This window comes from Vulpes lagopus, chromosome 4, assembly GCF_018345385.1.
Source record: "Vulpes lagopus strain Blue_001 chromosome 4, ASM1834538v1, whole genome shotgun sequence".
NCBI classification, from domain to species: Eukaryota; Metazoa; Chordata; class Mammalia; order Carnivora; family Canidae; genus Vulpes; species Vulpes lagopus.
In genome coordinates this window covers 72,567,561-72,591,556 of record NC_054827.1, presented here as the reverse complement: position 1 = coordinate 72,591,556, position 23,996 = coordinate 72,567,561, and the positions used below count along the sequence as shown (strand labels likewise).

At 35.8% G+C, this 23,996-nt stretch overlaps 1 protein-coding gene and 1 non-coding gene across 2 annotated transcripts in view; both read left to right on the top strand.

Annotated features, from left to right (window-relative positions):
* The window catches only part of LOC121489040 (leucyl and cystinyl aminopeptidase), a 97,444-nt gene that overhangs the window by 3,929 nt on the left and 69,519 nt on the right, over positions 1–23,996 (top strand). The gene's annotated exons all lie outside the window — the stretch shown is intronic.
* On the top strand, positions 20,222–20,348 carry LOC121490280. The gene has a single exon (XR_005987600.1). It is a non-coding gene; the product is annotated as a small nucleolar RNA SNORA13 (small nucleolar RNA).

Here is a 23,996-nt window from a genome sequence, read left to right as displayed (position 1 = left end):
AAAGTGTGTCGTGAGACAGCATATTTAGGAATGATTAACATCGGTGGTTATCCCTTATCCATAGGTGATCCTTGAGAACTGAAAGATACATAACTGGAAGATTGGTTATAAGGAAATTATCATATAGAAAATAAGCCAGTAATTCATTCAAACACTGTCTTTTGAATGCTCATTTACAAGGAGATTTTTCTGCTGTGCCCAGTTGCAAGAAACCCACAAACCTGTCAGCAGATACTGCTGACCTCAATAAGAGAAATGAAATGGAAGAGTCTAGTTTTGTTTTCATGCTAATATAAAACTAAGAAGTATGGAAGAAACAAAAAAGCAATGAAACTTTAAGATAGTTTTCTAATTAGGAAGCAAATGTACAGAATTGTCTTTATTACCTTTTCATGTAACATCTGTTACCAGTAAGTTCACATTTGTAATGATTCATTGTAATACTCCTGTTGGGAAACAACAGCATTTTGAACCCTCTGTGTGAAAGCATTAGGAATTTGAGATATGAAGGAATTTAGCCAAGGTTACCCCTGAAGTTGTGATGGACCTAGATTAGGCCAATGTCTCTGGGCCGTTGAGGTTAGGACAGTGTCCCTGTGTTCTGTCGGTTAGTTACCTCATGTCTCCAAAACTGTAGGAGATTGGAATGAGGGCTAATAATATACTAGTAGATCTTTCCATAATATTATTGGAGCAACCAGAGAAAGCTTTTTTTTTTTTTTTTCTTTTTTAACTTTGAATCCCTAGATATGTACATTTTCTGAGCATTCACAGGAAACCAGCGTTGGGGATGGAGAGAAACTTTGGGTGATTCAGCTCCTTGTATATCCATCCAGTGGCCTTGGTGTTTCTTCTATGTCGTAAACATGACAGAAAATAGTTTTTGTTCCTTAGTCTATGGAAGGATGGTCAGGATTCCCTTGTAACTTGATTCGTTGTTGTAATCCAATTGTGATTGTCCTGGGATGCCCTGTAGGACTTTGAATACAAAGATATTTAGGGAAAATTGGGACTTAAGAGAATAAGTGATGAAGATGAAAGAAATGTAGAGATTTAAGGAAAAGGGGAAAGCTGATAGGCAGAGATTTCCTAAATGGTCATGTCTTGAGCCTTGCAAATCTTTGGCTGAAAAATGACTTTAGTTTGGGGAGCAGGACACTGATGTATGAGGTTGAAAGATGGAGGAATTGAGATGGGAACAGGCAAGTAGGTGGATCTGGTTAGGCAAAAGTAATTGAAGGATGGGGGGATTAGGGAGTTAAGACTGGCATCTTATCTCCCTGGAAGGAGATGACAACATTTGCCACAAGTTAAGTGATACACGGTGTACTTCTCTGTCTCATAGTCAGAAAATTCATAGTTATTTGTAAGTTAAGACTGTTCACTTTCCTGGGGGCGTCTGGCTAACTCAGTTGGTATAGGATGAGACTCTTGATCTCTTGGTTGAGTTCAAGCCCCACATTGAGTGTGGAACCTGCTTAAAAAAAAAAAAAAAAAAAAAAAAGATTTTCCGGAATGTTTTAGATTTCAAGAAAAACATTACTAAGAGGAATATGGAGTCATTGACTTTGTAGGAGCATAGTGATTGCAGTTACTGCTTTTTAGTGCCTGGTTTTCCTTCACTTTTCCACTGATGCTTATGATTGAAAAATGAATTAATTTACTTTTTAAAAATTTCAACCTTAGCATCTAAACCAAGAAGAAACCAGTTCATTTACCAAAGTAAAGAAAATTCAGGCTCTCAAGGGGGTTTGAAAAAACAATGGAGAAGCAAGTTCAATAGTAAAAGACCCTTTGAAGTTCTTTTCCTTTAGAATGTTTTGCTTAATAAAGGTCTCCTGAGTATTCCTTCCACATATTTCAAGAATGCAGCCACCAAAATAAAACTTAAGCTGGTTGTTTGGACTTTTTGTAGATTGAGGGGTTGGGTAGTCCAGAGTTTTGTCTAGATCCCTGGTGGTATCCAGGGAGGCCAAGCTAGTGGATCTGGGAAGAAGGGAGGTAAAGGCTTCTTGATGCTTTTATGGGGAGAACTTCCTAAGCTGGGCTAACAGGAGAATGGGAAGCGTAGTGAGAGAATGAGTACCTTTGTGGGTTGGGTGAGCTCTTTCCTTCACGGGCCTTGGAGCAAATAATGACCAGGCCTGTGTGGTAGTGTTTCTGAGACAATTACCCCAGGTGTCATTCACTGCCCTAGATGAACTTTCAGGTGGGCAGGGAGGCTTTGGACCATGATATTTCTCACAGCTGAAACTGTTATTTCGTAAGATTTAAAAGAGTTTTAGAACAGTCATCATTTCAACAGCATTACACCATTCCAATGTTCTTTTTAGAGGAGAAATGCATGGTAATTAGTGGGAGTAATTGAGGACAGCTAAATGCTTTAAAGATCTTTCTTTAATTTGGTATTGGTAGTGTGATTTGATGACAAAGTAGTGTAATCCTTGTCTAGTTTCTTCTCATTCCGTAATTGTCAAAATGTCCTCAATGGTTAAGTAAGGGAGGCTTCTGTGGCCCTTGGAGCTTGGTGGTAGGCACTAGTATGTTCAACAGTTATCAGAATAATGTCCATGAATTTGGGCTGATTCCTCTTTTATACATATTAGCAGTATTTTCTCTGCCCTCTAAACTAGATGCAAAGTACCTAAAGCCCTTTGGGCCACTGACATTGTCCTTTCACTATCTAGATTGGGGGCGAGTTTAAGAAAACTCTGAGTGTAGAGTACTGAGTGTTAGTGGGAGTAAGAAATGCTTTGCTCTTTAGAATAGCAGCCTCACTTCTATTTACATCAGTACCGGCTACTGAGAGGCTTGCTAAGTTTTTATCTGGAGGAAGCACACAGAAAAATAATTAAACGTAGAAGGAAAGTCCAGCCTGATTTGGGAATTAGATAATAGTGTTTTGAATTAGGTAGAAATAAGCAAATGTTCACTAAAGAGTCACTAACTTTGCTCCAGTGCGGTTCATTGCAGTTGAGTACATAATTCTGTTTTAGTTAATTACCAATTCAGGAAACACTATTGAAATAAAGATTTGAAGAATCCATGCATAGAAGCTTTTCTTGGCAGATAATGAAATGACAATGACTATTGGTAGACAAAAATGCTACAATCCCAGACTTTTGGATAATCGTCACTATCATCATTTTTAAATGAGTTAGTGATAGGCAAACTGACCCTCAACAAATTGTAAATTTTTTTTTTTTTAAAGATTTTATTTATTTATTCTTGAGAGATAGAAGGAGAGACAGAGCCAGAGACACAGGCAGAGGGAGAAGCAGGCTCCATGCACCGGGAGCCTGACGTGGGATTCGATCCCGGGTCTCCAGGATCGCGCCCTGGGCCAAAGGCAGGCGCCAAACCGCTGCGCCACCCAGGGATCCCACAAATTGTAAATTTATGGCAAAGTTTTTGCTATGAAGATTCAAGATTATCATTTACCTTGTGTTTTATTAGTCCGATAAGTCAGAGGGAAAAGTATTTCAGAATTATCAGCAAAATATTTTTTTTTTTTCAAATCCCTATGACATCAGTTCTAGCAAATTTATTCACCAGTTGAGGTATTTTCTAACTCATAAGCATTCTGCATACATTGAAGAGTTCTCATACATTTTCTTTGGAGATCTTTGGTGTTATGCATTCTCTTTAAATCACTCACAGGTGTTCTTTATGCCTAATGCCATTTTTCATTTTAAATAAAGAATAACGATAGGTTAAGATTCTTTTGAAACTATATCCAAATAGTTGATGGAATTAAAAATAAAATTTTAGGTTTTGCTCTTTAGAAAGTATTTGCAGTTATGTAGATTTACTCAAGAGATTAATGAACACAAATATTTAGGCATCATTATCAGTTTCAATTATTTCTTATGGCTGAGTCTTTCTCAGGGGTGCCCTGAGGATTGTCGAGGTGTGTGAGACTTATGTTATGAGGAAATATTTTTTAAAAATACTATACCTGATAAAGATTGTAAATTTGTTTGGAGAACAAGTTTGATATAAATATAGACATTATGCTAAATAATTTAGCCTTGAAAAGGAAATTGAAAAATTAAGCTCAATTTTATTTTTTACCCACAAGGATATTAGCTAACTTCTAAGCGAGTAAAATGGCATATCTTTATGTGAATTCTGGTCATTATGACAGTATTCCGCACTGTTTGTATTCTTTAGTCCATGGAATATCGTGCTGCCCTGCCCTGCCTTAACGTGATGTGTTTTAGGTGTCCTCTAGCCTGAATTTTAACTAGAGTATTCCTTCTGTGGAACCAACAGTGCTTTTAAATTGGTGATTGTTCAGTAGAATTAAATGATTATGATCAGGACTTTATACATTATTGTAAATTTTACTTCTTCTCTTTGTTCTTTATTAATTTCATTCTAACAACCAGGGAAAAATACAGGAACCACATGTATATTGAATTTATCATACAAAAAGTTTTTTAGGACATGAATGCTTTGGACTTAAGTCTGTTTTATTGAAACCAGGTAATACTAAGATTCGAATGTACTTAAATTATTTTCTTTTATGTTGTTATTTTCTTTATAATTTCTTCTTACATCCTACTAATAGCCTTACTGCATCTGTTTTTATCAAGACTAAAAATATTGCAAACCAGAATTAGTGTCCCACGTCTCCTTGCTCCATTCTTCTTTTGGGGAGTGAGTAGTTGGGGTCAGAGAAAAACCATCGAGGGAGTATTTTAATTAGGATTCTTCTTACATACCATTTTAAACTGTATCAGCTAACCAGTATTTTTAAAATTTGTTTTTGACAGGCCCCCACTTATCTCTTTTAAAGAAAATAATAGCTTTTAAAAAGATATCCCTCTCAAATAAATATATTAAAATATACCTTCACTATGTGCTAACTTATTCCAAGTTGTGTTCTTAAGGCTGGAATACAAGTAAGTTCAGTATGCTTTCTACCCTTGGAAAACTTACTTTCCAGCAGAATAAATAAAAAAAAATGTGTATGAACACACAAATTAGTACACTCTCTTTGAAAACAGTCAGATTGGGATCCCTGGGTGGTGCAGCGGTTTGGCGCCTGCCTTCGGCCCAGGGCGCGATCCTGGAGACCCGGGATCGAATCCCACGTCGGGCTCCCGGTGCATGGAGCCTGCTTCTCCTTCTGCCTGTGTCTCTGCCTCTCTCTCTCTCTCTGTGTGACTATCATAAATAAATAAAAATTAAAAAAAAAAAAAAGAAAACAGACTTGGAGGAGCGCAGGTCCTGTCCCACATTGCTTTCCTTAAATATATTTGATTTTATACTTTGTTTTTTCATTTTAGAGATCTACCCATGAATCTACCCCCTTTTGTAAGGCTACTGCATAGTGTAGCATAATGGTGAAGAGCAATTCATACTGCCAGCATTCAAATCCAGGCTCCTCAGTCACTGGCTCTGTGACTCTTGTTTTAAAGATATTACCAAGATGCTTTCTTTAATAAGTTTTGTTAAACCAAAATGTGCACAGAAACTCAAAACCTTTTCTAATAACATTTGAGATCTGGAAGACATGGTAGTTTGGGCATATTCCTGCCATAATGAGATTTTGAAATTTGGGAAACAAATGATATTTCTTGTATTTGTTTACTAAAGGCTGGAGGCCAGTATAGGAGGATTCTTTGCATTTCATATTTATTAAGAATTATGCATTTGTAACACTTTCAGGGAAGTGTTGCCTAAGTAGAGGAACTATTCATTTCTACATTCAGTTTAATTCTGGTTTACATGTGTTTTTCTGGTTCTTTCCAGCAAGTGTAATTTGCAACACCTTGCTGTTCATACAAGTAGGTCTTGTTTTCAGTGTTAAATCAGGTATTAAATATATTTTGTCTCTTAGGTGGGGTTGAAGTAGTTAGGAATTTAAGACCAAAAGGGGTAGTGTTAAACATGAAGGTATAGAATAAAGGTACTTCTTTAACTGGTAACAAGGTCTGTATTTCATAGGCATCAGGAATGCAAACAAACCTGTCTATCATACAGTGTGTTTCAATTCATACCTGTTTTGTGTTTTCACAGAAGCTTAAGAAACTAGTTTTACTAGTGAATTTCTATTTCTTCTAGTACCTGTTTACCTTTACTTTATTATTATTTTTGCTGAATGAATGTAACTTGGCAACACCTTTTTGGATCTGAGAGTCTATAGTGAATTTTGGCAATTCACCTCCCTACCTCCATCCTGCCAGAAGTCTCTGGGTCTGTTGTTTGTTTTTTCTCACAAAGATAATATTCTGAACTTCTGAATCATTAGTGATTTTGACTAAACAGCAAGGTGAAGGAGGTAAGAAATAATCTTTTAAGTATTTGGTGGCTATGTGGGTGGATTGCATTGGAACAGAGTAGAGGCATTCTTCTCCTTGAGTCACAGTTGTTCCTGGGAGACCTCAATGTTAGGAAGATAGTGTTTTCCCACAGGAATAAGTTATTGGAGTTCACAGTTCTGCCCAAGAATGTCCAAGGATGCAATAAATGGTATATTATGAAAGCAGAGATACCACTTGTTTAGGACTCCATTTTTTGAATGGTGAAAACCACATTTCCAGTTCTGTGTTTATGTACATGCCTGTTCAGCCAGGAACCATCAATTACATATGACAGGAAAAACACAGTCGTCTTATATCTGGTTCCTACCAGAGTTGACACCCAACATAGTACCCCACATGTTAGATGCTTTACATTAAATGTTATCTGAGACTAATATTACTTTACACAACTCCAAAACAAACTTTAAGTAACATTTATGTTTTTACTCTTTTATTTTTATTTTTTTATTTTTAAATTTTTTTTAATTTATTTATGATAGTCACAGAGAGAGAGAGAGAGAGGCAGAGACACAGGCAGAGGGAGAAGCAGGCTCCATGCACCGGGAGCCCGATGTGGGATTCAATCCTGGGTCTCCAGGATCGCGCCCTGGGCCAAAGGCAGGCGCCAAACCGCTGCGCCACCCAGGGATCCCTTTTTTTTTTTTTTTTTTTTAATTCTTAGACTGGGCCACCTGGATTGGCTCAGTTTTTTTTGTTTTTGTTTTTTTAATTTATGGTAGTCACAGAGAGAGAGAGAGGGGCAGAGACACAGGCAGAGGGAGAAGCAGGCTCCATGCACCGGGAGCCTGACGTGGGATTCGATCCCGGGTCTCCAGGATCGCGCCCTGGGCCAAAGGCAGGCGGCAAACCGCTGCGCCACCCAGGGATCCCTGTTTTTACTCTTTTAATGTGGGTTTTTCCCAAGTAAAATTAAATTTCAGTGCTCTTTTCCATTTTCTATATATTTTTCTCTAGCAAATAGAGTAATTCCAAATCACTTTTTTTGAATGTTCGTATCAGTGTTCATTCAGCTTTTCTTTCCCCCGAAATGTGTTTTGAGTACTTGCTGTGTTTCAGACCCTGTGCTTTGTGTAGGGAAGATAGTGCTAAATGAGAAATGGTCAAAGTGTTTGAGGGGAAGGGGGATGAAGGTTAGTGGAAGGGAATCTCTTACTCTGAAGCATTTTCAGAATCAAAATGAAAGAATGACCCAATATTTTCCCCCTCCTTTCGTCTTCTGTGCTTATCGCATAGCTAGAGAGCTGCTTTGCATTTGAGAACTACATGATGCACTTAAATCAGTTTCTCTTTTTGCAGTGCTGTGGGTCTTCTGACTGACCTGTTCTGGGGATACTTTGTCTTTCATTAGAGAGCCACAAAAGCAAATACCAAGTCAATTAGATGGGACTTTTAAAAAGAAATTTCCTACTATCAGAATTGGTCGAAAAGGCATGAACTGGTCATGTATAAGAATTCAAGTGGTCTCATGGATAGAGTAAAGTAGAGGAAGCTATGTCATGGCTGTCACTTAGACAAAGATATTGAAAGGCAGGACACAACAGAATAACTAATGGTCTGAGTTACTGTATTACAACATGAGCTGAGGTATGAAAGCATGAATTTAGACATGACACTAACCGGAAAGAAAAAATGTAGATGTTTCTGTTCTGATGTTAAAAGATAAAAATTAAATGACATTTTGAGAAGAACAACACTTTAACTACTAGTACCCAAGTAAAGGAGATTATAATATATAAACTGTGAAGACATTTATTCAACATCGCCTTCCCTCTTTAAAAAAAATCTGTATTTCCCTCCTTTACTTAGTATATTTATATACCTTATACCTTACTTTATATATCTTACCTTATACCTTACCCTATTTGTATATCTTATACCTTACTTAGTATATTTATGGAGTTTTTATATAGAAATGGTATAGGCAGTATATTAGCTCAACCTGCTGTAACAAAAAACTGTAAGACTAAATTAGTGACCTAAACCAAAGAAATTTTATTTTCTTACAGTTGTAGAGGTTAGGAGTCCAAGATCAAGGTGCCAGCATGGCTGGTTTCTGGTAAGAGCCCCCTTCTTGGCTTGTAGTTGGCCCCCTTGCTGTGTCCTCACATGGCTTTTCCTCTGTGCCCAGAGCTCTGGTGTCTCTCTCTCTCTCTTCTTATAAGAGCACCAATCTTATTAGCCCCACTCAGATGACCTCATTTAACCATTATTATTTCTTTAAAAGCCCTGTCTACAAGTATAGTCACATTGGGGGCTAACACTTCAACATGTGAATTTGAGGGGAATAGGGAACCATCGTTTCAGATAGTTTATTTATCTCAAGGTAAAGAAAATTGTGTTTTTCCATAGGAGCAAATTATTGGAGTCTATGTTCCTTCTGCCTGAGGATGCTGAAAGGAACACAAATGGCTCAGTTCTTTTTTTTCTGGACCCAGGAATTCAGGGTGATTCAGAACCCCTTGTCCCTGCCTGCCATACTATAAAGTTATGCAGACCACCTATATTTATTTTTCTTTCTTAATAAATTTCTCTATATGCTTTTTTCATACAGTATAATGAAACTGCAGTGCTCAAATTATGATATCTGGAAAGTTTGGGAATTTTTTTATCTTTAAAGGCAAGAGTTATGCTTCTCAAATCTTAGGGTATCAGGACCCCTTTTATACACTTCAAAATTATTGGGAACACCTAAGAGGTTTTGTTTATATGGGTTATATCTCTGATATTTACTGCATCAGAAATTAGCACTGAAATTTTTTAAAAGATAAAAATTAATAAATTAGTAGATTCCATACTAAAAATAAAAAACCTTTTACATGTTAACAGAAATGACATTTTGGAATGAAAAATAGCTATCCTCCAAAACAAAATAGAGCAATTACCTTCCACCGTTGCAAATCCCTTTAACATCTGGCTTACTAGAAGACAACTGAATTTTCAGATTTGCTTCTGTGTTCAATCTGTTGTATCACGTGTCGTGTAGCCTATAGAAAACTCCACTGTATACTTAGGAGAGCCTGGGAGTGAAAACGGCAAATAACATCTCGATATGAAAACAGTTTTGGCCTTGAAGGCCACTAAGAGTATCAGGGATTCTCAGGGGTACTTACACTGTGCCTTGAGAACTATTCTAAAATTCTAAAACAGGTAGAAAGTGGAGCTGATGGAATTGGGCAGCAAGTGTCTTAAGATAAATATAGGTCATAGGAGAAGGAAATGTCCTAGTCAGGCATATCTGACGAGCCACACCTCAGATGCCTTGGTTGTTTGAGGACTCTAAGATCATTTTATTTCAGCCCTGGATGGTTCTAAGGGAGGGCACAGATTTAAAAAGAAAAACAAAACATTCAATTGTCTTTTTAAAAATTGATTTTTATCTCTTTTCTGTTTATACTTGCAAGATTTTTTTAGCAAGTTTCCCCTCTTTCTCAATACCCCCTCCCTCCAACATACACTTTATGGATGTATTGTTTAATTTCTCAGCCCTTGAGTGATATCTTAGACTTATCTTAATTATAATGAATTAAAAGCTTCCAAAGTTCAATTATTTTTGTTTTCTGCTTGTCTTGGTCTATGGAGTCCAGAATGATACAAAACCCTTTGTCCCATACCTGCCCCCTCATAGAATGACCTATACCTTTAAGAGAACTAAAGTCAACCCTCTTTTTTTTCTCTGGTCTCTTTGGGGCCTGAATAACTAGGACTGATCTACTTAAGACTGTCTTGCCTGGGAAAGAAGACCTATGGTAAACTGTGATCACATGTAAATATGTACATCCGGCATGTACACAAAAGCTGAGCCAGCTGAGCTAGAGTTCTAGAAAAATAGGTGATATACTCACGTGTGCTAACACATCCATTCAAAGTACTTTGAAATAGTTATTAAAGAGAAAGCCATCAACTCTCTTGGTGTTTATAAGAAGTGTCAGGAATACTTTTAAACAGGAGACCTTTTACACTTCCTCTGTGTGAGTGGACAAAAAGTAATTTTGTTACAAAGTCATGAAGTCTGGTGGGTGATTGTGTAGTTATTGTTCAAATAAACCTCTCAAATTGACCTTTTTATAATTAAAATCAGAGTACCAAAGTGTTGCATATTCCTGATTCTTGGTGTTACATTTTTTAAACGCAAAGTCAAACAAAACAAAAAAGCTTTACAATTTATTCCTCCCTCCATCCTCAGGACCCTGAAATCATGACCTGATCCAAAGGCAGATGCTTAACTGGCTAAGCCATCTAGGTGTCCCTGCTTTATAGAATTATATATAAATAGAATTATATAGATTTTGTATAAATGGAATCATGTACTTTTTTTTATTTTTTTGGCCTGTATTTTTTTTTCCACTCAGTATAATTTATTTTGAAACTCATCCATGTGATACCAGTAGTTTCTTTTTTTCTTATTTCTCTTTTAAATTGCTGATTCGTATTTTATTGTATTGATGTACCATCATTCGTTGGTTCACTGGACATTTGTTTCCAGTTTTGAGTTATTAAAAAGCTGTTGTGAACATTCAAATACAGGTCTTTTTGTAGTCCTTTGTTTTTGTTTTTCTTAGGTAAATACCTAAGAAATGATTGATAGGATCATCTGATAGTTGTGTTTTAACTTTTTAAGAAACTGCCATCTGTTTTCCAAACTGGTTTTACCATTTCACATTTCCATTAGGAGTGAGAGTGCTTATTCTCTATGTCCTTGCCAATATTTGGTATGATTAATTTTTAAAATTTCGACCAATCTAATGTGTGCATAGTGGTATCTCAGTGTGGTTTTAATTTCATTTCCGTGGTGACTGCTGATGTTGAACATATTTTCATATTTTTTTGGCTTTTTTTGTGTGTGTGTGAAATATGGCTGTTTAAGTCTTTTTGCCCGGTTTTTGAGTGATTAGGATTGTTTATGTATTCTGGATACATGTTTACACAAAAGTATTAAAAGGTTATACAAATGTGCAATATATATTAATACAGTTACTATATATATTACACAACCATATATAATAATTGTTCCATGTACATAAAAACAATAAAGGTGTTATTCTTTCATTTTCTGGCTTCTGTAGTTTTCTGTTAAGAAACCTGTGGTGGGATGCCTGCCTGGCTCAGTACACAGAGCTTGCAACTCGTGATCTCTGGGTCATGAGTTCGAGCCCCACCGTCTGGCACCTGCTCCTCCCTCTCCCTCTGCCGCTCCCCCTGCTTATGTTCTCTCTCACTCTCTGTCAAATAAATAAAATCTTTAATAAAATTCTATAAAAGTAGAAAATAAACTAATCTGTAGTAACAGGAAACAGGTCAGTGACTGCCTAGGAATGAGGATGGAGATAGAGTTTTCTTTGAAAAGAAAACCAAAACCAAAAAAAACTTGTTGTAATTTGAACCAGTGTTACCCTATATATAATATATCACCTTTTTTCTAGCTGGTTTCAACTTTTTCTTACTTTTGGTTGTTAGCAGTTTGGTTGTTTGGGTCTTGGTTTGGTTGTCTTTGGACTTTTTTTTTCCCCCCTAAGATTCATTGAACTTCTTGAATTTAGAAGTATATATCTTTCACCATATTTGCAAAGTTTTGGGCCATTGTTTCTTGATAATTTTTCTGTCTCTGTTTTTTTCCTGTCATTCTGGGACTCCCAATTACATACAATTACATACAATTATATGTTAGTTCTTTTGCTACTTACAGGTCTCTGTGGCACTGTTCATTTTTTTTTCTCACTCTTTTCTGGGGGTTCTTCAAATAATTTGTTTACCTATAAGAAATATTTATTGTCTGATATGTGGATCGTAATCAAAATTGACCTTCAGTTGAGCTTATAAATAGCTGGAGTAAACAGCTACAGTGGGTTCAGTGAAGAAATCTAAAGTAAAACTTAAAAAAAAAAAATCCCACACAGTATGATTTGCTGTAAACTTTTAAGTTGCTAACTGAAATGTTTTTTAAGCAAGTTGGCCAATTTGGTGTTTTACGTAGGGGGTGTCATTTCCTATATTACTATTCTTTTATCAGTTAGGACAGTGAGTTCTGTGTCCCAACAAAGAGCAGTGCAATTATTTTTTCCCTATGATGACTGTGTTGAGACCAGTCTTTGTAAGAAGATGGGAAAGTAATAAAATGTGTTAGAAACATTTGCATTAAAAAACAAATTTTAAAAATTAGTAAACTTTCATCTCTTAGCCAGAAAACTCCCACATTTATGATTATGCAGACTCTGCTGTCCCAAGTATCATGTTTTCCAGTTCCAGGATTCACCTAGTACTAAAGGGTAGAAGGAGACAGCACATAGTTTTCAAAAAATCAGCTATATTACAACATGAGAAATTTCCCTAAAAATACAATTTTTCAATCATATTTCGTCTCTGTTTTGTCTGAGATCAGGATGGAACCATGTTGCTCAGTCTTGAACTGTCAACCTGTTTGTTCATTGTAATGTGTAATTTTTCTTTTTCTGGTTTGGCCTTAAAGTCTTAAGAATTCATTTTACTATGAAATGTAAAAACTCATTTTTAAAAAAACATTATAGTTCTTTGCTTTTTTCATAGGAAAAAGAATGGAATAAAGTAATAACTCTAGCATCTTTTTTTTTTTTTTTGGTCTAGCATCTTATATACTTGCTGTTTAGATTGATGAGTGCTTTACAACATTATGAAGTTCTATTATCTGAAATGGACTCATTTAAAAAAAAAAAAAACTTGTCTACCATGGCACAAGAACAAATGACTTATCTGAGGTTGCTTAACCATTTCCTGTAAGTCTGAGAAAGTGGTTGTTTTCAAAATCATTGAGCTGAATTTGGGTAGAACTAAACTTAGCCGAGCAGTTCGGTAGGTTACATTCACTCATCGTTTCACTTCCATCTTCCTTGTAGGAAAGTTGAAATTTAAAAATTAAAAAACGAAATCTTGATTTCATTAATTTTTCCTAACCAACTGAATAACTGAACAAAAATTAATTATCTATAAAATATAATGGGTTTAGAGGGTGGCATAAAAAGTTTCTAGTTTTCTAAGACATCAAAAAAAAGTTTCAGTAAAATGGGTGTTATATTTGGATAATTTCATAATCTTTTTTTTTTTTTTTAAATTTATTCATCCATGATAGTCACACAGAGAGAAAGAGAGAGAGGCAGAGACACAGGCAGAGGGAGAAGCAGGCTCCATGCACCGGGAGCCCGACGTGGGATTCGATCCCGGGTCTCCAGGATCGCGCCCTGGGCCAAAGGCAGGCGCCAAACCGCTGCGCCACCCAGGGATCCCATAATTTCATAATCCTAATGAGTGGTAGAAAGTTCAGTTTACTGCCCGTGATGAAGTTTTAACAGGGAATGTAATTGGGAAAATCAAACAGCACTTTTGAATACCTACTAAATTCCTGGTGGAGAGAGTTGTGCAAACCATCATGTTCAGTATCTGACACGTGGTGGTAGTTGTATCAATCTCTTTGTAGTTCTTCAGCTCTGACCTATAGGTGGCTCTGTGACCGCCCCAACCAGATCCAGAGGCTGTAGAGACATAGGACTTTTCTCTGGCACATGGGACTTGGTTTGACATTCCCGGGGCTATTTTAAGTCATGGCACACAATCTAGTAGGGTTTAGTTACTACAGTCAGAAAAATGTAGGTTTGAAATCTGGCCATACCACTTACCAGCAAGTTATTTAGCCTCTCTGATTCTCACTTCTTCATCTATAAAATGTTGTGGGGATTAAATTAAATGAGATGACGTATGTAAAATGCTGATTAATAATACCGAAAGCTAATAATTATTTAGTACTTTACAGTGTGGCACTTTACTAACGCTCTGTTCTAAATGCTTTACACTTATCCTATTTAATTCTCAAAACTCAATGATATAGGTACTATTATTATGTCTATTTTACAAATGAACAGACTGAATTTGGAAAGATGAAATAACTTGCTCCGGGTTACACAGGAAGTGACCAGTCTGTTTTTTTTTTTTTTTTTTTTCCAGTCTGGTTTGAGAGTCATTCTTAACTACTCTGCTGTGCCTGGCTCATTGTTAGCACATGCTAAAGCCCTTAGTGAATGTTCATTTTGATCATCATCATTATTGGTGGTGGCATTAAGAAGGGGATTTTGATAATGAACTTGGTGTTAACTTTTTTCATTGTCTGACCTAGTCCTGTACTAGGACCCCAGGCAGAAAGAGCATCCACATATCTGTTGATGAGGGATAAACTATGGAGTCCTGTATTTCAAGGCTCTTGGCCTTTGGAGGAAAAGCCCACAGTTGCACAGTTTTCATTTGAAGAATGCTGTGCGTTCTGAATATTGGGTGTTCTATTCTAAAGGGTCAGAGTTGAAGTCTGACCATGAGGTCCTGCTTGTGTTCCCATTTCCAAGATGCTATAGAAGCATAGAACTAGTATGTATAGTGTAACCTCAGTTTTGTCTTAGGGAATAAATGAATCTGTAAGAATTGTACACCACAATATTAATAGCTACTGTGTGGATGATGGATAAATCATTTATCTATTGCTGTGTAACTAACAAACGACACAACTTAAGGCTTAAAATAATAACCATTTTATTTGCTCACAATTTTGTCAGTTTGTACTGGGCTCAGCTGGATGTTTCTTCCACTGGTCTTGCCTGAGGTCACTTGATTTAACAGCTTAATTTGGAGCTGGAAGATTTAAAATAGCTTAATTGGCTTATCTGGCCATTGGTGCTGCCTGTTGGCTGGGCCTGTCTTTCCAGCACGGTTCCTCATCCACAGGGAGACTAGCTCAGATTTATTTTTATGGGGCTTTCCGGTCAGTACAAGAGAAATAATGAAAGGGACGGGGCCTCTTAAAGCTAGGATTAGAAATTTTACAGTGTCATTTATGCAGTACCATTAATGGAAGCAAGTTTTAAGGCCATTATATTCAAGGGGTGGAGATACAGACTCCGCTTCTTAATAAGAGGTCCCATGGGAGGTTAATAGCAAGTTCTGTCCTGCTCTCCCAGGTTTTCTGCACCATCCAGGGCCATTTCTAAGACACTGCAACAGTGTTGATAATTTTTCATCAATTCATTAACTTTAGATCTCCACAGATTAAAGCATGGTCTGTATAAATTTGAGGGAGGTTTCCTGTTTTTATACAGATAAAAAGTAGAAAGTATAGATAATAAAAATGCTCAATATACCCATAACTCCCAGAAATAACTAGTATTAACATTTTTATTTACGGTGCATCCAACTGGATGAATATTTATTTAAAATTCTGTAAATTGCCACTTAATACTATATTTTGCACAACTTTCCATGTTTTAGATAGAAGTAAATAATGTTTATGATATAATTAATTTTTATTTCTGATATTTTATTAGGTATGAATATATCTAGCCCCAATAGTTTCACACTTAAATTGTTTCTTTTTCTTACTGTGTAAATAAGACTGCTGTAAACATTCTTATACATACATCTTTCTTCAGTTACTCATAGGATGTATTTCTCTTCTGGAGTTACTTAGTCAAAGAATACATTTTAAGTTTTGACATGTATTAATGAAACATGATTTTAAACATCTTGTGGTTTAAACTCATCAGCAAGTGTAACTACAGAGTAAAGTTCTTAAGTGTTGTAGTAAAATTATTCTTTTTTTTTTCTCTTTTTTTTTAAATTTTTATTTATTTATGATAGTCAAAGAGAGAGAGAGAGGCAGAGACACAGGCAGAGGGAGAAGCAGGCTCCATGCACCGGGAGCCCGATGTGGGATTGGATCCCGGGTCTCCAGGATCGCGCCCTGGGCCAAAGGCAGGCGCCAAACCGCTGCGCCACCCAGGGATCCCTGTAGTAAAATTATTCTTTAGACATTCATGAGTAGATGTATACATTATGATTTGTGTTTGGGGGAACTTAGATGTGTGCGTGCCCTTGATTGTCAGGATGAACTGTTAGAGTAAACCTTAGATTTAGATCAGTTTCCCTTTAACGTGATCTCAAATATAATGAATAACTTTGAAAAACTAGTTAAAAATCGAAGTCATAAAGAAAAATACTTTGCTCTAGTATTTCAAGTCAAAATGTGTAAATTTAGTTACTAATATTGTCTTATGGACTGAAGCTTTTAGTTTGCATGTGGACCCACTGATTAGAGTTTTGTGTTCTTCTGTGCTGCCCATGATGCATCTATAATTTCCAGGTTCTTCTTCTTTTTTTTTTTTTTTTTTTTCCAAGTGGTTTGAGAACTTAGACACTTTGAAGCCTGGGAGCAAACATTCTGCTGTAGGGCCCTGTTTCCCCAATCTTTTTGTTTTTTCTTGGTAATACTTAATTTGCCAGCTGTGTTACTTGGGAGACTTGCTTTTGTAGGGTCTTTCTGTTGCATACTCAGCTTTCACAGAAACAGTTTTCCTCCTTTTTTTTTTTTTCATTTAATGAAATACTTATGTAACTACAATCATAATTTTAACTAGCATGTATTGACTGGAGAACAACTAATCCTTGGCAAGAACACAGCTGCTCTGGTGGGGACATAAGTGTTTGGACCTTCTAGATAGTAGCGCTTTTGGCATCAGTGGGCACTTGGTGTCAGAAAATGTCTTTTGAGAGGAATGGAGAACATTGGCTGATTTAGAGGTTTAAGTGGACATAAGTTAAAAGCATGCCTAATTTGTTGAGGTAGAAAATTTTCTTCCTTTACTAAAGGAAATTACTCTTATTTTTTAATTCTTGTATTGCAGTTAAGGTTTGTATTACACTACAGGTGTTTATTTGTCCCTCTCTCCTAGATCTTTTTTTTTTTAAGATTTTTTTTTAAGATTTTATTTATTTATACATGAGAGACATAGAGAAAGAGGCAGAGACATAGGCAGAGGAAGAAGCAGGCTCCCTGCAGGGAGCCTGATATGGGACTTGATCCCAGGACCTCTGGATCACCACCTGAGCCAAAGGCAGATGCTCAACCACTGAGCCTTTACGTGAAATTCTATATTTGAAATTTCACGCCCCGCCCCTCCTTGATCCTTTACGTGAAATTCTATATTTGAAACATTTCATGTCCAGATTATGTGCTGTAGCCCTTGTTTGTATTTGATACTCTTTGATCATTGGCCTTCTCTAGTAGAATGCTTCCTTTTCATCTTAAATGTTCTCCTTGATAGATATTTAAAATTATGTGCTTCATAGCTGCAACGGAAAACAAACAAGTTCATATTATTTGCTTCTTTCCTCCTGCACTAAAATGTTGATTTTTGCTTATTGTTGACTACAAAATTGCACAGAAAATAACAGATGTGATTAGGCTAAGGGAATAAAATGTGTAGAATTTGAAGATAGAGAAAAGTTTATTGACAGTGTTTTGGTTTGGTAATGTAAAATTGATAGCTTTGTAATACTGCCCTTCAGGTTATTTTAATCAGAAAATGTGAGCATTATATAAATTTAAATTGCCTTCTTATAAAGTGTAGCTGTCATTGGTTATCTGAGTTTTATTGTGTAAATGCAATTATAGTAAATGAGCATGGCCTTTAGATACACTTAATCCCTAGAGATATTTTGGGAAGAGTTGTAGTGTATTTACAATCAAGGCAGCCATTTGGCAAATATCTCAAAAGTCACATGACTTCAAATGTAAAACCTGTGTATTAAAATCTCTGCAAAACAGAATTATCTCAAGTTACTGTCTTCCACACTGAAATCCTTTATGGGCGTTGCTGTTGCTGATCTTAAACGACATCAAGAGGCCAGAATTGTTGCTTATGTTATCATTTGGTATTTGTGGCACAGAAGACAGACTGGGTTTCTAGACTTTACCTATTTTATGAATTTTTTTACTGATGTGTGCTGTAGGTGACATTTAAGCATCATCTTTTATAGTAAAAGGTGGGGGGGGGGGGAATTGTACCAATGCATCTTAAAGGGAAGTGCTGTGTGTGTAGTTGAAAAGTAAAAGATGTGTTTATTTGCTATGATTTTGAAGCTCCTACCATAATTATTTAATATATTAGCAAATAACATTTAATGTAGTACTTCATAGTTTGCAAAGTGTTATGACCCATTTATCTTATTTGATGTCTATGATTATCTAAGCAGGTTGGGCAGTCATTATTTTCTTTTTACCTGTAAGAAAACTGAGGTCCCAACAACACACTAAGTGGTGGAGCCAGAACCAAAATCCACATGTTCCTCAGCACTATGCTTTATGCCTCCTAAAGCATAATTGATTTAAATTTCACACTGGCTCTGAGGGAAGAGTACTAAGAAGTAAGTAAGAAGTAAGAATAGTCAGTGTCCAGAAGAAATGATATGGAGTGATTCAAAGCCCATAATCACTGAAGTACTACTAAGCCCTGCTGATTTGGGACCCAACCCCACAATAGATGTTAGGAGGACCTTCTTAACCTCATAGCTAGCTTGTTAATTCTATCTTATTCCAAACTTTAGTAAGCCTTGGAGATTTAGCCCTTGGAGAATCTGTGAGTGGACATGGAGGTAATTTTCATTAATTAATACTTAATTTTAATATGTTGGGTGTTGCTACTCTCATTTCAACATTTATTATAGCTATTTTCCCTGCAGGGCACCAGGGATACGGTGATGAATGAGATAATTGCCCCTCCCTAGAAGAACTGTTTCAGTGTGAAGCAGAATCTATAATTATAGTTTACCTATGCAGAACTTCCCTTCTTTATTGGTTAAACCAGGCCTTGAAATTTTTCTAAACCTTCTCACCTTCAAATTATATAATTCTGTAATAAGCAAAGAGTTCCAGAATTAAAATGTGGAAAAATTTTAGAAAAATGTATGGAGCAGGTTTTGGAACTTCATATTTCATCCTAAATGTGAAAGGCTGTATGAGTATGTCGTGTGCATAACTATCATTTGCCAGATTTGAGAGGCTGCCAGGGGTTTGTAGTGTGGAAAGAGTGAGGTGACTCATGATTCGGGAATGATTGTTTTGATCTCTCCCTGTAGGCTCCGTAGAACATTGGCAGGGCGGCCAGCATAATTAACACTGCACAGTCTAATTATAAACACAACTCTGTGGACAGTGGCTACCATAGAAGAAAGCCTGTATTGGATAAACAATCAAGCTGGCAGGATTCTTGTGAGTGATGACTAGATAAGGTCAAGTTTACTATAAATCAAATTGCTTTTCCTAGATTGTCTCAGGAGTTACCATAGGGGAAAAAGGTATTTACTGTGAAAGTCTCGCTGGGTTATTTTCTTAAGGGCCCATTGAAGCATTTCTTTATTGCAGTCCTTCTAAACTTTTCATCCTGAGAAAACAGGCGTCTTAATTTTTATGGTGTGCTGTTTTAGGGAGAGGAGGGGGATGGGTCACAGTAGCACACTTGTTCCAGTAATAGTTGAATTGATTTTGAAAAGGTGAAAGAAACTAGGGATTTGAAAAGCTTATATAGGACTAGTGTACTGAAGAGTGAGAAAAGCGAGTCCTGGGGGCTGAGGAAGGTGAGGAGGCTGGGCTCAGGGTGCAGCGGTAAAGTGGCCACGATAGCCCAGGCTTGTGAGAAACTGAGACGTATGTTACACATGATGGCCTTGCACACCAGTCAGAGGCAGCGCAGGCACTGTACATGGTTGTATGTGTTTAAGGATTTGTTGAAGCGTGGCATGGAGCTGAGGAATGACTTAGTTTAAATATAGGTTTAGCCACTGGCTCCTGAGGTTTAGAACAAAGCTGCTGGTCCTGGAGGTGGGTTTCACAAAACTGTAAACCTGTGCTATACTGCAGGATGGTTATATTTCTGCAGAATGAACCTCAGATTTGTGATTTACCCTAAATAAAGTAGCACTTTAAATCAAATGCTTAAAAATGAGGCTTTTTTTTTTTTTTTTTTTTTGGCTTTTGCTTTTGCTTTGTCTTATTGAGAAGTACTCAGTTAAAATTTTAAATGGACACTGAAAGACATTTTTCCTTTTGCCTTTGTGTTGCCCATTCTCTTTTGGAAACTTGCGAATGTGGTGTCGAAAAAAGCAGAAACTAAACACTTTGCAGCCTTTTCCTGTCCTTGAATTTTTGGTGTAGGAGCTGTATAAGTAACAGTTTATGCTTTTACATTAGTTTACACATGTGATCTTGAGTTTTCTGTTAAATGTATGGTTTTTCTTAGACAGTTTTAAAAAAGATTTCTCTTTTTAATAAAACAATATACAGAAATCTAAATTCAGAAATAAATGAGTTAAGTACAGGTTTTTTTTTTTGGTTTTCTTTTTGCATAAGAATGCTTTTTTTATAACTATTGAAGATATTTTATAAGAGGTTTTCTTTAAGTACTGCTCCAATTCCTTTTAAATTTACAAAAAAAATTACAAAAAACTTACAAAAGAAATTCTAGCTTTTTATTTTAAAAGGAGGGGGGAAACATATGGATGTAGCTAGCATTATCATTGGCTACATATTTACCAGACACTCTTGGAAGAGGTACAGATATAAAGCTGTGGGGCTTGTGAAAGATAATTTCTGTCCCTGGCCCAGGACCCAGTTCTTATTTGTCTCTTACATGGACCTAACTACACTTTTGAGAAGTGAAAAACTGGTCTTGGAGATCCATGAGAACCTGACATAACGTTGATTTTAAGGCCAGTTCCTAGGAGAATATGATTAAGAGCCAGTAATACTACTTTCCTGCCCTCCAGCATTTTTTGCTTTAAAAATTTCTGTTGTTTCAGTTTTCTATTTCTTTGATTTCCACTCTGTTCTTTATTATTTCTTCTCTTAGGCTTAATATACTATTCTTTTTGCTTTCCTAGGGTGGAAACTTATATCACTAATTTTGAACCTCTTTCTAACATAGGCATTTAAAGCAATAAATTTATTTTTTTAATTTATTATTTATTTCAGATATTTTTAAATTCCTGTGGTTTATTATTTGGCTTGTGAATTATTTAGAAATTTTCTGCTTTCCATATATTGTCTAGATTATTATTACTGGTTTTAAAAAATTGTTTCTATTGTGGTTAGGGAACATAGTCTCTAAAAAACTCTTTCGGTCTTTTAAAGTTCATTGAGATTCGTTTAATGGCCCAGTATATGTGTTCTTCAGTTGTTCAGTGTAATGTTCTATAAATGTCTTTTCAGTCAAATTAGATGATGGTGTTGTTTAGATATCCTTGGCTTTACTCTTTTCTTTTCTCCTTGTTCAATCAATTTTGAAGAGAAAGATGATAGACTCTCCAGTTATGATTGTGGATGTTTCTGTGTCTTGAGTTTTGCCATTTTGTTTAGAGTTTTGAAGCTCCTTTATTAGATACATACTTAAGCTTGGTATCTTATTCTGATGAATTTATTTTATCATAATAAAATTTTATTGTAACTTGTTAACCTATTTGTGTTCTTAAATTTAAAAGTTATCTTTTATAAACAATGTGTAGTTGAGTCTTGCTTTTTTAAATCCAGTGTGACAATCTCTGTCCTTTAGCTGGATTGCTTAATCCATGAACAGTTAATGAAATTATTTATGTGGTTGTGTTTAAATCTACCACTTTGCCATTGTATTTATTTGTCCCTTTTGTTTTTGTTTCTGTTTCTTTTTTAATACCCTCTTATGGGTTAATTGAGTATTTTAAAATTAATTTTATTTTCTTTACTGGCTTTTTAGTTATCCATCTTTTATTTATTTTTTTTTTATTTTTATTTTTTTTTAATTTATTTATTTATGATAGTCACAGAGAGAGAGAGAGAGAGAGAGGCAGAGACATAGGCAGAGGGAGAAGCAGGCTCCATGCACCGGGAGCCCGACGTGGGATTCGATCCTGGGTCTCCAGGATCGCGCCCTGGGCCAAAGGCAGGCGCTAAACCGCTGCGCCACCCAGGGATCCCAGTTATCCATCTTTTAAATTACATCTTTTATCGATTACTCTAGGGTTAAAATTTGCATCTTTAACTTATTAAAGTCTGTTTATTGTGAATATTATATCATTTAACATTTATACCCATTTCTCTCTCTTCTTTACATCTCCTGCTTTTCACTGGACACTTCCATTACCCCTTCTCACTTCACAAATATAACTTAATTCCTCTTATCCACCCTCTCTATTCTTTGTGCTCTTGTTGTCATATTTTTTATTACATAACATACATATTCTATATATGTTAAAAACTGCTTACATACTATCTTTAAGATAGTTTTAATATACAGCTTTTTAATGAAATTTTGAGAAGAATAAAGACCATAAACTTTTATTTTTAACAACTTACTCATCATTTCTGATATTCTTTCCTTCTTTCAGATTTCAGTTTGTCTCATATCATTTCCCTCCCACCTAGAGAACCTTCTTTATAGGATCTTGTAGTGCACAACTTCTTGGGATTAATTCTGTCAGCTTTTATTTTAGAAGATCTTTATCTCATTTTTTGAGGGATATTTTCACTGGTTATAGAATTCTGAGTTGACAGTTTTTTTTTTTCTTACAGCCCCTTAAAAATGTTGTTCTGTCATCTTCTGGCCCCCATTGTTATGATGAAGTTAGTGTTCTTTGTATTATTTTTCCTCCTGTATGTAACATATTGTTTTTAGGCTTTTTAAAAGACTTTCTCTTTGGTTTTCAGCACTTTGACCATGATGTAGCTAGATATGATTTTCTTTTATCTATTGTTTTTAGAGTTTGATGAGCTTTTTGGATCTGGTAATAGTGTTTTCAGCAAACTTAATACAATTTTAACTTTTGTGCCTTCAGATGTTTTTCTGCTTTATTTTTAGAGTCTTTTGGGGCTCCTGTTACATATGTGTTAGACAATCTCAAATTTCTGATACTGTATTAATTTTTCTTTGATCTTATTTTTTTTCTTTGTTCCTCAAATTGGTGATTGCTAGTGATCTGCCAAGTTCATGGACTCTTCCTTCTGCCATCTCCAATCTCCTATTAAGTCTATTCAGTGAGTTTTTCATTTTAATTATTGAACCTTTCAACCCTAGAATTTCCTTTTTCCCCCTCCCATTTGATTGTGTTGTGTAGTTTCAGTTTCCTTACTGAGAGTTTCATCTGTTTATGTATTTTCCTTTCTTATTATTGTTGTTTAAAAACATTTTACTTTATTTAAGACATATTTCAAATAGCAGCTCTGAAGTTTTTACTAAATGCAATATTTGGGCCAACTTAAAGTCAGTTTCTAATGACTTATTTTTTCTTATGGGTCACATTTCTTGTTTTGTTCAATGTCTAGTAATGTTTTTATTATGTATTGGCAGTGTTAACATATTGAAGATATGCCAATTTTTAAAAAAAAATTTTTAGTGTAGAGTGTTTTGTTTTATTTTTTAGTAGCAGTTTAGTTACTGGCTGATGGCCCAATACAGGCTTTATGTAGGCTTTATGGTTTGCCGGGGGAATATCTGTGGAAAGCTCAAGGTTTTTTTTCTGGCTCCCCTAACTTAGCACAACTCTTCCACCAGATTCTTTTTGCCTTGTGGGTTTTGTTAGGGCTTGGTTTTAGACTTTGTTAATGTGGTCTAGAGTTGGTCTTATTCTAGGGTGTACTTTTTCCCTTGAAGTGAAGCCTTTCTAGCATTTCAAATTGATATGCAGAGTGGTCATGAGTTCTCTTTATTCAGGCTGGATTAGATTGGCAATGTTTCCCTCTGTTGCTTGACCTTATTACAGCTGCTCTTTTGTAAGCCTTATGTAGTTACACTCAGCATTGGTTAAGGACTCTCAGGGAACCCTTATACAAACTTCTGTGGTCCCTACTCAGCA